Source organism: Cervus elaphus, chromosome 5, assembly GCF_910594005.1.
Source record: "Cervus elaphus chromosome 5, mCerEla1.1, whole genome shotgun sequence".
In the NCBI taxonomy this organism is placed as follows: domain Eukaryota; kingdom Metazoa; phylum Chordata; class Mammalia; order Artiodactyla; family Cervidae; genus Cervus; species Cervus elaphus.
In genome coordinates this window covers 56,471,497-56,484,632 of record NC_057819.1, presented here as the reverse complement: position 1 = coordinate 56,484,632, position 13,136 = coordinate 56,471,497, and positions in this window count along the sequence as shown.

Genomic DNA, 13,136 nt, shown 5'->3' with positions numbered 1-13,136 from the left:
TGAATCCCTGAGGTTTCTGTCTGTGCAGAGAGGCAGCATTGATCCGTGAGCAGGCAGTGCAGTTCTGAGCTTTTGTCCTGCATAGGGAAGAGAGGCAGGGAACCAAGAAATATTTTCAAATTAGCTCTTCTCAGTTTTCATGGCCTAGATGGGTCGCTTGGTGTGTTTGGCTTACCAGAGTGGGTGCCAGCTCCTCCGGTACCAATAATTTGCCACTTGGCAATTCCCACCATCCCTTTTCAGTCTTGATGGCCCCTTCTGCTTTGGCTGGTTGGTTTTGGGCTTCAGTGTATTTTGGAGAGTCTAGCGTTAGCTCGGGCAGCTCCACCAATATGAGAGCTTTAATCGGGGCTTCACTTGTCACCCCCAAGCCCTTGGCTGCTTGTTTAGCAGTCTTATCTGCCAGTCTGTTCCCTGAGCCTGGGGGTACTCTTTTTGACATTCTCAAGAGTGTATGACTGCAACCCTTTCTGGTTCCCAGGCAGCATCTAATGGGGTCTTCATTTCTTCCTTATTTTTAGTATCTTTTTCTTAGCCTTCAAAGGCCTCTCTCCTCTTACAGAGCCCTGTAGTGTGGCAAAATCATACCTGGAGTCTGTGTAAGTGTTTGTCTTCTTACCTTTTGACAGCTGGAGGGCCTGGATTAGAGTGTATAGTTCGGCCTGTTGAGTGGACCAGTATGATGGCAGAGAGCTAGCCTCAACGATGGCTTCTTCCATGACTACTGTGTATCCCGACAGTCCTTGTCTTTGTTTCACCAGGCTGGTGCCACTGGTGTACAGGACCCAATCTGGGTCTAGGATTGGCTGGTCTCTCAAGTCAGGTCTGCTGCTGTCATATTTCCTTACAATCATGTGAGGGCCCCCCTTCTCCCACAAGAAAGAGAGTGGCCAGATTCAGGGCCTGACAAGGTTCAGTAGTAATGTGGGGGTTCTCACATAGCAGTCCCTGGTATTCAGTAATCCGGAATGTTGACAGCCACTTATAGGGGTCCCCTCGCAGGAGAGTGTTGACCTCATGTGGGACTTTTACGAACAAATCTTGGCCCAAAGTGAGCTTGGTTGCCTCCTGGACCAGTAAGGCAACTGCAGCAACTGCCCGTAAGCATCCCAGCCACCCAGTGGCCACTCTGTCCAGCTGATTAGAGCTAAGTCACTGGTCTGTCCCATGTCCCCATAGTCTGGGACAACGTCCCATAGCCACCTTGTTCTTTTCAGTCACGTCAAGAGTAAATGGCTTAGCAATTTCTGGCAGGCCCAAGGTGGGCCTGACGTAATTGTACCGGGTTTGAGTTCTATTACCTACAAGTTCTATTAGGACTTGTTTTGCAAGCCGGGGGGGGGGGGGGGGGGGGGGGGGGGGGAGTTGTCTTCTGCCCAGACCTCAGGGAATTGGTGAGTTAACTCTCTGTCTTGACTATTTAGCCCGACCGGTTTCTTCCCAGGAGATTGTGCAACCTCCATTCATCTTGAAGGGTTACTGAGAGGAAGAGTAAATAGGTGATTGAGCCCACTCGAACAGTGGGTCTTTCGTGGGGGGAAAGGTCACTTGTGCCCGCAATTTACATAGCAAATCTCTTCCTAACAAAGTTACTGGACATTCAGGGATGTATAAAAATTCCTGAGTCACTTGGTGTCCCCCCATCTGACACTTTCAGGGTAGGCTAGAGACACAAAGGCTGCATTTATCACCATCTGAGGCCCAGCAGCCTCTGGCTGGGTCTATTGGTGTGTAAAGTCTACAGGCCTCGCACAGGCTTTTGCAGAACTCAGAGGGTGATTCGCGTTCCCTTTGAATCACTTCGGAGGGCTTTGCGATACTCATAGGTTTTTGGGCCCCCCTCTTGAGACCTTGTAAAATAGTCACCCGATATCTCTCTTGGTAGCCCCTCCCTTCCTCTGTGTCACAGCCCCAGCTGGGCCTCTCACTGGGGGTGGCTGGTTCTGCCACCGCTGAGGGTTTGCAGTACCGTCCCTTCCTCTGGGTCACAGTCCCAATCGGGCCTCTCATCGGGGGGTGGCTGGTTCTGCCACCGCTGCGGGTTTGCAGTGCCCTCAGGTGCCATTTCTCTGAACCATTTTCTGGCCTATGTCTTTCCTCAGCGCTGAAAAGGGAGTCTAGTAGTTCGATGATGTCATCCTATGTAGGGCGGCAGTTTCGAAAAATAGTCTCCATTAGCCTAATCATGGCTGTGGCTCCCCCGAGTACGGTGGAGCGTGTCTCTGCCAGTTTAATGTATCCGTAAGGAAACTGGCTGGTAACAATAGGCTACAGGGGGGCTGATGGTAGTGCCCCATGCGCCCTGAACCGGACGCTGCTGTAGCTCTCTGAGGGGCATCTGTAGTGGGGTTCTTTCCCCCTGTTCCTTGATGGAGCGCAGCCCCTGTCTAACTGCCGTGTTTTCTTCCCCCTTCTCATCGGTACTCACCGGGGGAGGTGGATACCATCTAGGAGGTCGAGCTGAGGTGGAATTCTGGGGGCGTTGACCAGAGGTCTCCTTTGCTGGGATCAGAGCCTGCTGAAATGGCGGCTCTACGATCTCCGGGAGAGCTGGTAGAGGAGCAGCGGCTGCTGCAGGAACTTCACCTGGCCCTGGATGGGGCATTAAGGCGGCCTCCAGTCCTGGTGGAGCACTGGGAGGCAGGCGTGTCATTATCCAGTGAGGGGAGGGGTCAGGTCATCCCCATCCAAATCCTGTAGAATTTCCTTTTTTATCATCAGTCAATTTTTGTGCCATTAATATTATTCTCTTTTCCTTCTGGATACAGAACCTTGTCCAAGTAGGAGGGTCTTGAGCTAACCCTAGCCGTGAGTCACTATATGGATATTCATCCAGGTGTCCTGGCTCTCCTGTGACTCTGTATAGACTGCTTCCACTATTTTTAAGTTCACGGTGTTCTCTGGTGGCCATCCTACCCCCATAGGGGGCCATTCGACCTCACAGAGTATGTAGAGGCAGTTAGGCTTCATCTTCACCCCATAGTCTCCTCCAAATCCCTTCTTTACATTTTTAATCATGCACCCCAAAACAGTTGCCTTAGATTCACTTCCCCCCATCTTGCTTACCTTCTCAGACCTTCTTCTACTTTTCCTTTTCGTTCTGTCTACGAAGTTCTCAGTACCCTATGTACTTCTGATATTTCCACTCAATGACACTTACATTGCCATTCTGCCTCCTTCTTAATTGGGGTGAGAAGAGCCTTACCTGCCAGGTCCCAGAGGGAGAAGGGGAATCGGCATGTCTTCACCTGCAGGTCAGCACAGCTGAACCAGAACACCACGTGATCCAAGACTGTTTCTCCCTTAACTTTTACAGTTCATTCTGCCTTGTTGGGCTTGATCAGGTGCAGATGAAAAAACAGATGGGTGAAATATTCCACGTCCCAGGCTGTCTCTGGAAAAGCCAATTTGTACTCACGAAGGAAATGGCAACCCACTCCAGTATTCTTGCCTGGAAAATTCCATGGACAGAGGATCCTGGTAGGCTACAGTCCATGGGGTTGCAGAGTCGGACATGACTGGGCGACTTCACTATGTATCCCCCTCCTTCTGGCCTGACCAATACGTGGGGGTCAAGAATTTCATAGAAAGTGGGACACCTCCTTGGGGAGGGCAGAATACAAGCACACAATAACCAAGTTTCTTCTACTAAAAATCCCCTGGCAATTGCATGGTAATAATTTCCCCCAAGACGGCATGGACACCACCTCCTCAATGACCTTCACAAATTTCCTTCCTAAGCCCTAATACCCTCGTCAACCTGTGTACCAAGCAATCGTTGCCACCTGCCTACTCCAGGCTCCTGTGGGTCTGTGCCCCTTCTAATCCCTCCCAGGGGGGTGACCAGGCCCCCTCTTCCACCCTACCAGGTGGGTTCCTCCTCACCTGAGCGCTCAGCTCCCCTGCTGCCATCCACTACCTGCTAACATGAAAGGTCTGGGCATTGAGAAGCAGACTCCTTCCAGAAGGGCTAGGTGCCTTCCCCTCTCTAGAAGATTCGAGCCACAAGGCCTCGGAGTAGGCCCAAATGGGACTTGTCTCCTCACAGTGAGGAGTTTCCCAGCCAATGCACCAAATGTTGTAGCCAGGCATTCCAGGAAACAAACTCACTCAGAAGGACAATGCAGACAGTGGAGTGCAGTTTATTACACTGGCGGGTCCAAGGCAGAATCTTCTCTTAGTCAAGGCCCCTGACCAGTTTTTCTGAAAACCTTATATACCCTAAGTGTAGGTGCCCAAACCCACCTCCCCAAATTCCCTGAAACGAGTCTGAACAGAGGAAAAGAAAGATACAAAGTTAAGCTGTGATTCACATGCCTTCATTTCATTTCAGTCACTCAGTTGTGTCTGACTCTTTGGAACCACATAATCGCAGCATGCCAGGCCTCCCTGTCCATCACCAACTCCCAGAGTTTGATCAAACCCATGCCCATCAAGTCGGTGATGCCATCCATCCATCTCATCCTCTGTTGTCCCCTTCTCCTCCTGCCCCCAATCCCTCCCAGCATCAGGGTCTTTTCCAATGAGTGAAGTCTTGGCATGAGGTGGCCAAAGTATTGGAGTTTCAACTTCACCATCAGTCCTTCCCATGAGCACCCAGGACTGATCTCCTTTAGGATGGACTGGTTGGATATCCTTGCAGTCCAAGTGACTCTCAAGTCTTCTCCAACACCATAGTTCAAAAGCATCCATTTTTCGGCACTCAGCTTTCTTCACAGTCCAACTCTCACATTCATACATGACCACTGGAAAAACCATAGCCTTGACTAGGCGGACCTTTGTTGGCAAAGTAATGTCTCTGCTTTTTAATATGCTGCCTAGGTTGGTCATAACTTTCCTCCCAAGGAGTAAGCATCTTTTAATTTCATGGCTGCAGTCACCATCTGCAGTGATTTCATATGCCTTATGCCTAGGTAGTTAACAGGGGACAGTTATCAATAGGCCTGTGGTCATACCCCAATAAGCATAATAAAATGTATGATTCTGTTTGGTTACACAGATAATGAGGGTATTCTTTTAGGCAACAGAGAGTCTAGGTATGAGCCCTGGGGCTCTTCCTTCCAGGGGCCTGGTTTTCCAGCTGGTATGTCGTTTCCATAGATACTGGGCATAGAGCTCCAAGTCCACAGTCCGGCCCAAGATGGAGTCCTGCTTTCCAGATGGAGCCTGTTCTGTCTGGTTCCTCCTTCATTCCCCCTTCTTGATGCTCTTAAATCATAGTGTGAGCATCATTCATAGGCATATATTGCACCCTGACTCTCCGACCTCCAATTTGGGAGAAGGACATCAGCCTTTGGGTTACAAAGTTCATAATACATTGTAAAATAAAGGGTCCACAAAGCAGAACTATCAAGGCAACTATACCAATGGTAAATACAGTTTTCCACCAATCACCCTTCACCCAAGATAGGACTGAAGTTCAAAAAGGAAGATTACCATCAGACATAACTTTTACCTGACTTTTCATGTCATCTAAGGTGGCTGATATATAGCCAGATAAATCAGGAATATATGTGCAACATTCAACTTTAATTATAGCACAGGTCCTTCTTTGTACCGAAACTATGGTTAGCATTAGTCTCAAGATGATACCAGCAAGTCCTTGTATCAGCAATTGATTATGGAAGATCCTGTGACGATCCACAGGCCACAACTAAAACCAGGTATAGTCAAATAAGTAAATGGGAAAAAAGTATAAAAAATGCAAGTAGCATGAATCGATCCTTTTCCTTAAAAACTTTTAAGAGTCTTTTAAATTGTCCTTGTGATGAACCAAATTTCTTAGTCTGGCCAATAAGAAGGTAAGCTTCATGAGGGCAGAGACCATGTGTCTTGTCCACTGCAACATCTCCAGTGCCTACTTAATACACCTCTGGTACTTAGTCCTCATATATTTGAGTGAATAAATAATAACTATAAAATCCCATGTCATCTGTGTTGTCCACTTTTATCAGTTGGCTTTTGCTGCATAACAAGTTATCTCAAAATTTAGCTGCTGTAAATGATCATTAATTTACTCATAATTTTGTAGTTCAGCTTGGCATTTCTCAAATGGGCTGTTTTGACAGATCACTGGGGTCCTTTGGCAGCTTTTTAGGGCTATATAGTCTTGGACAGCTTCCCTCATATGTCCGGCCAGGCTGGTTGGTCTTGGGGGCTCAGATGGGACAGCATGTTTCTTCTCCACGAGGTCTCCTCCTCCAATAGGCTAGCCCAGGTTTGGACTAAGTGGTGGTCTCAGGTTTCAAAACAGCAACGTGAGAGAGCAGACTCCAGCACACCAGTACTTTTCAAGGTTTTGCTAACATTGTCCAGTTTGGGACTGTCCTGTTGTCCAAAGCAAATCACATGGTCAGGCTGAGTGAATACTCAGAGGCATGAACAAACCGAGGGCCATTCTTACAGCCATCTGCTGTGGCACCGCTGAAGCTTTATCTTAACAAATATACTTCCTCCAGTTTCTATACCAGTCTGGTCAGGTCAGGTCAGTTGCTCAGTCGTGTTCAACTCTTTGTGACCCCATGGACAGCAGCACGCCAGGCCTTCCTGCCCATCACCAACTCCCGGAGTTTACTAAAACTCATGTCCATTGAGTTGGTGATGCCATCCAATGATCTCATCCTCTGTCATCCCCTTCACATCAGGTAGCCAAAGTATTGGAGTTTCAGCATTAGTCCTTCCAATGAACATTTAGGACTGATCTTCTTTAGGTTGGACTGGTTGGATCTCCTTGCAATCGAAGGGACTCTCAAGAGTCTTCTCCAACACCATAGTTCAAAAGCATCAATTCTTCTGCGCTCAGCTTTTTTTATAGTCCAACTCTGATATCCATACATGACTACTGGAAAAAACATAGCCTTGACTAGATGGACATTTGTTGGCAAAGTAATGTCTCTGCTTTGTAATGCTGTAATGCTCAGCAAAGTAATGCTGTCTGGGTGGGTCATAACTTTCCTTCCAAGGAGTAAGCGTCTCTTAATTTCATGGCTGCAGTCACCATCTTCAGTGATTTTGGAGCCCCCAAAAATAAAGTCAGCCACTGCTTCCTCATCTATTTGCCACGAAGTGATGGGACCAGATGCCATGATCTTAGTTTTCTGAATGTTGAGTTTTAAGCCAACTTTTGCACTCCTCTTTCACTTTCATCAAGAGGCTCTTTAGTTCTTTTTCACTTTCTGCCATAAGGGTGGTGTCATCTGCATATCTGAGGTTATTGATATTTCTCCCAGAAATCTCGATTCCAGCTTGTGCTTCATCCAGCCCAGAGTTTCTCATGATGTACTCTGCATAAAAATTAAATAAGCAGGGTGATAATATACAGCCTTGACAGACTCCTTTTCTTATTTGGAACTAGTCTGTTCCATGTCCAGTTCTAACTGTTGCTTCCTGACCTGCATACAGGTTTCTCAAGAGGCAGGTCAGGTGGTCTCGTATTCCCATCTCTTTCAGAATTTTCCATGGTTTATTGTTATCCACACAATCAAAGGTTTTGGCATAGTCAATAAAGCAGAAGTAGATGGTTTTCTGGAACTCTCTTGCTTTTTCAATGATCCAGCAGATGTTCGCAATTTGATCTCTGGTTCCTCTGCCTTTTCTAAATCCAGCTTGAACATCTGGAAGTTCATGGTTCACATATTGTTGAAGCCTGGCTTGGAGAATTTTGGGCATTACTTTACTAGTGTGTGAGATGAGCACAATTGTGTGGTAGTTTGAGCATTCTTTGGCATTGCCTTTCTTAGGGATTGGGATGAAAACTGACCTTTTCCAGTCCTGTGGCCACTGCCGAGTTTTCCAAATTTGCTGGCATATTGAGTGCAGCACTTTCACAGCATCATATTTCAGGATTTGAAATAGCTCAACTGGAATTCCATCACCTCCACTAGCTTTGTTCGTAGTGATACTTTCTAAGGCCCACTTGACTTCACATTACAGGATGTCTGGCTCTAGGTGAGTGACCACACCATCGTGATTATCTGGGTCGTGAAGATCTTTTTTGTACAGTTCTTCTGTGTATTCTTGCCACCTCTTCTTAATATCTTCTGCTTCTGTTAGGTCCCTACCATTTCTGTCCTTTATTGTGCCCATCTTTGCATGAAATGTTCCCTTGGTATCTCTAATTTTCTTGAAGAGATCTCTAGTCTTTCCCATTCTGTTGTTTTCCTCTATTTCTTTGCACTGATCACTGAGGAAGGCTTTCTTATCTCTCCTTGCTCTTCTTTGGAACTCTGCATTCAAATGGGTATTTGAATTCAAATTCAATTGGGTATCCTTTTCTCCTTTGCTTTTGGCTTTTCTTCTTTTCACAGCTATTCGTAAGGCCTCCTCAGACAGCCATTTTGCTTTTTTGCATTAATCCAATTTTCTCTAGATGGGTGGAACTGTGTTCCCGCCCTACTATTTACCTGGGTCCAAACTATGGTGGAGGTAAAGAAGATACCAGTCACTTTGAGCAATTACAGTTCCTGGAATGGGTTGTACACAGTTATCTACTTGTCTAGAAGGCTGTCCTCCTCCCCTACTTCCGGTGTAATTTAGCTTCTTTTTTCAAGAAAGTATTAAGCTGTATGTCCAACTGTGTGTCACAGAGAACGAAAGTAACAGTAATTTAAACAAAAATTCATTTTAGTTCTCAGTTGGTATGGCTGCTGTGTTCTGAATGTCATCAGAGACCCATAGTCCAGTCTTACTCTCCTATCCTCTTAGAGTTTCCTTTACTCACATTCCCCAAGCATCTTAGCAACATGACCATCCTCCACACAGCAGAAAGTGACGGAAGGAAAACTGAGGTCATGTACTTTTCCTCTAAGGGTCAAACCCTAATACATTATTCTATTCATATTTCACTTGCCACAAATTAGACATTTGACTTCTTTTAGCTGTGAAGAAAGCCAGGAATCTTTATTCTGAGTCTCTGTGTATCCAGGTAAAGTTATATTACATGGAATAAAAAGAAAATAAATATTGGAATACAACTGCCATTAGGTCTTAGCTTAAATATAATTTTCTTCAGAGAAAACTGCAGTCAGCATTAATTCTCCTTCATGGAATGATGCATTTCTTCACAAAATGCAATATTTTTGGTGATTTTGGTTGAATAGCAGTTATTCTTATTAGATTGTAGGTAGGCTAGAGATAATATTCTTCTTAGTCATATCATTAGTTCCTCAGTACCTTGCATAGTGCTTGGCACGTTGAAGGCAATTGATATTTATTGCTTGTAGAATAACTGTGGCTCTGGCCAAACCTACTACCAATGGATCCAGGAGAAAGGAAAGCTGGCTGCTTTTATAATTGTATTGTCCACCTTAATTTTCTGAAATTGAAAAGAACTGAAAATATCATTAAAAGGGAAACAAAAAAAATAAAGATTTGTTGAAAGCAAGTAAGAAGCTGTTACAAACAGTGGTACAGCATCCTCATTAACTGTAATTAAAAGTTTTTAGAGTCATGACTTGGTGGGACAGAATCAGTCAGTCAGTCAGTTCAGTCCCTCAGTTGTGTCCAAGTCTTTGCGACCCCATGGACTGCAGCTCCCCAGGCTTCCCTTTCCATCACCAACTCCCAGAGCTTGCTGAAACTCATGTCCATCGAGTCAGTGATTCCATTCAACCATCTCATCCCCTGTTGTCCCCTTCTCCTCCCGCCTTCAGTCATTCCCAGCATCAGGGTCTTTTCCAAGGAGTCAGTTCTTCACATCAGGTGGCCAAAGTATTGGAGTTTCAGCATCAGTCTTTCCAATGAATATCCAGGACTGATTTCCTTTAGGATTGACTGGTTGGATCTCCTTGTAGTCCAAGGGACTCAAGAGTCTTCTCCAACACCACAGTTCAAAAGCATCAATTCTTTGGTGCTCAGCTTTCTTTATAGTCCAACTCTCACATCCATGTATGACTACTGGAAAGCCATAGCTTTGACTAGATGGACCTTTGTTGGCAAAGTAATGTCTCTGCTTGTTAATATGCTGTCTAGGTTGGTCATAACTTTTCTTCCAAGGAGCAAGTGTCTTTTAATTTCATGGTTGCAGGCACCATCTACAGTAATTTTGGAGGCCCCCAAAATAAAGTCTGTCATTGTTTCCATTGTTTTCCCATCTATTCGCCATGAAGTGATGGGACCAGATGCCATGATCTTAGTTTTCTGAATGTTGAGCTTTAAGTCAACTTTTTCACTCTCCTCTTTCACTTTCACCATGGGCTCTTTAGTTCTTCTTCGTTTTCTGCCGTAAGGGTGGTATCATCTGCATATCTGAGGTTATTGATAGTTCTCCCAGCAATCTCGATTCCAGCTTGTCCTTCATCCAGCCCAGAGTTTCTCATGATGTCCTATGCATATAAGTTAAATAAGCAGGGTGACAATATACAGCCTTGATGTACTCCTTTTCCTATTTGGAACCAGTCTGTTGTTCCATGTCCAGTTCTAACTGTTGTTTCCTGACCTGCATACAGGTTTCTCAAGAGGCAGGTCAAGTGGTCTGGTATTCCCATCTCTCAGAATTTTCCACAGTTTATTGTGATCCACACAATCAAAGGTTTTGGAATAGTCAATAAAGCAGAAGTAGATGTTTTTCTGGAACTCTCTTGCTTTTTCAATGATCCAGCGGATGTTGGCAATTTGATCTCTGGTTCCTCTGCTTTTTCTAAAACCAACTTGCACATCTGGAAGTTCATGGTTCATGTATTGCTGAAGCCTGACTTGGGAGAATTTTGAGCATCACTTTATTAGTGTGTGAGATGAATGCAATTGTGCAGTAGTTTGAGCACTCTTTGGCATTGCCTTTCTTTGGAATTGGAATGAAAACGGACCTTTTCCAGTCCTGTGGCCACTGCTGAGTTTTCCAAATTTGCTGGCATATTGAGTGCAGCACTTTCACAGCATCATCTTTCAGGATTTGAAATAGCTCAACTGCAATTCCATCACCTCCACTAGCTTTGTTCGTAGTGATACTTTCTAAGGCCCACTTGACTTCACATTCCAGGATGTCTGGGTCTAGGTGAGTGATCACACCATCGTGATTATCTGGGTCGTGAAGATCTTTTTTGTACAGTTCTTCTGTGTATTCTTGCCACCTCTTCTTAATATCTTCTGCTTCTGTTAGGTCCCTACCATTTCTGTTCTTTATTGAGCCCATCTTTGCATGAAATGTTCCCTTGGTATCTCTAATTTTCTTGAAGAGATCTCTAGTCTTTCCCATTCTGTTGTTTTCCTCTATTTCTTTGCATTGGTCGCTGAGGAAGGCTTTCTTATCTCTCCTTGCTAATCTTTGGAACTCTGCATTCAAATGGGAATATCTTTCCTTTTCTCCTTTGCTTTTGGCTTCTCTTCTTTTCACAGCTATTTGTAAGGCCTCCTGAGACAACCATTTTGCCTTTTTGCGTCTCTTTTCCATGTGGATGGTCTTGATCCCTGTCTCCTGTACAATGTCATGAACCTCCGTCCATAGTTCATCAGGCTCTCTGTCTATCAGATCTAGCCCCTTAAATCTATTTCTCACTTCCACTGTATAGTCAGTCATAAGGGATTTGATTTAGGTCATACCTGGATGGTCCAGTGGTTTTCCCCACTTTCTTCAATTTAAGTCTGAATTTGTCAATAAGGAGTTCATGATCTGAGCCACAGTCAGCTCCCAGTCCCAACTAAGGCAAAGGAATGGTTTCAAGGAATTCTGTCTTCTTCACTATTATGAATGCTTTTGTAAGAAAATGGTACCACAGTGGATATATATTTCTTATATTTTCCTCATATATTTGCATACAGATATTTATATCTAGATAGCAATATCTATGAGTAGAAATCTAGTAAAGTGAGATGAGCTTGTGAGCTTGACATTTTCTCCTGGTTGCTGATACTTTCTTAACTGATACCACCTCACACTTGCTGTTTTGATGGAGACTGATGTTCTTTACAGAACAAAAATAAAATGGAAGGGACTTTCCTGGTGGTCCAGAGGTTAAAATTTTGCCTTCCAGCACAGGAGGTGGGGTTCAAACCCTGGTTGGGGAACTAAGATCCCAAATGCCTCATGGTCAAAAAAACAAAACATAATACAGAAACAATACTGTAACAAACCCATAGAAAATGGTCACATCAAAGGAAAAAATCTTTAAAAATAGAAGTGAGTTTTTCTTAAAAAATATGATCAAGTAAAGTGCAGTGGTGGTGTGGTAGTTTAGTCATTAAGTCGTGTCTGACTCTTGCAATGCCAGGGACTGTAGCCCGCCAGGCTCTTCTATCCTTGGGATTTCCCAGGCAAGAATACTGAAGTGTGTTGCCATTTCCTCCTCCAGGGGATTTTCCCAACCCAGGGATTGTATCAGTGTTTCTTATATCTCCTACAGTGTTAGGCAGGCTCTTTACCAGTAGTGCCCCCAAATCTCAGTAGCTATTGTCTAATCAAGAATCACATGGGAAAATACGTGTTTTGCTTCTTCACTAAATTAATATCCATTGGCAGAATCAGATTTTCATGTCTAGCCTAGTTTTCTACTGATATTACAATATATGTTAGAGGGCAAAATAGTGAATCACATATTTAAAGAAATAGTGCTCGTCGACTCCCTCATTATAGTTCCTTATAGGGCTGGAGGAAAACTCTGAAAATCAGAAGGATCTAACTTTTAAATTTCATTTATCAAAATAGGACAGTTAAATCAGGTTTCATATTATTACCTGAACCAGCAGAGCAAATGTCCAGAGGAATAAAGAGGAAAGTCCTCAAGGCAGTGAAAATGTTGGGTTTGTAATCACATTACAAACATATAGAATTTTTTTTTTAAATCGGTACTCATTTGAAAAGAACTTTAAAAAGCAACAACAAAGCAAAAGCTTGCTCATGTCCTAAGTTGGACAAATAATATTACTCTGAATGAGAGAAGTAAATGGGTAGATAAAAACTTTCTATTTTCTTGAATGCTTTGTGTTGTGAAAACCCCCTGCGTGGTTTTCCTCTAAATGAAGTTCTCTTCAATTTAAACCCACGGGCATCTTAAGGGAAATTTAATAAACAAGCACTTTCCTGGCCAAAAAGAATTCTATGCTATGCAAACGATGAAGAGACTTGTGACACAAGATGCTGAGTCCCGCTGGGCCAGGTTTAATTCCATTCCCTGGATAGTTTGTTCACGCACAGAACACTTTGG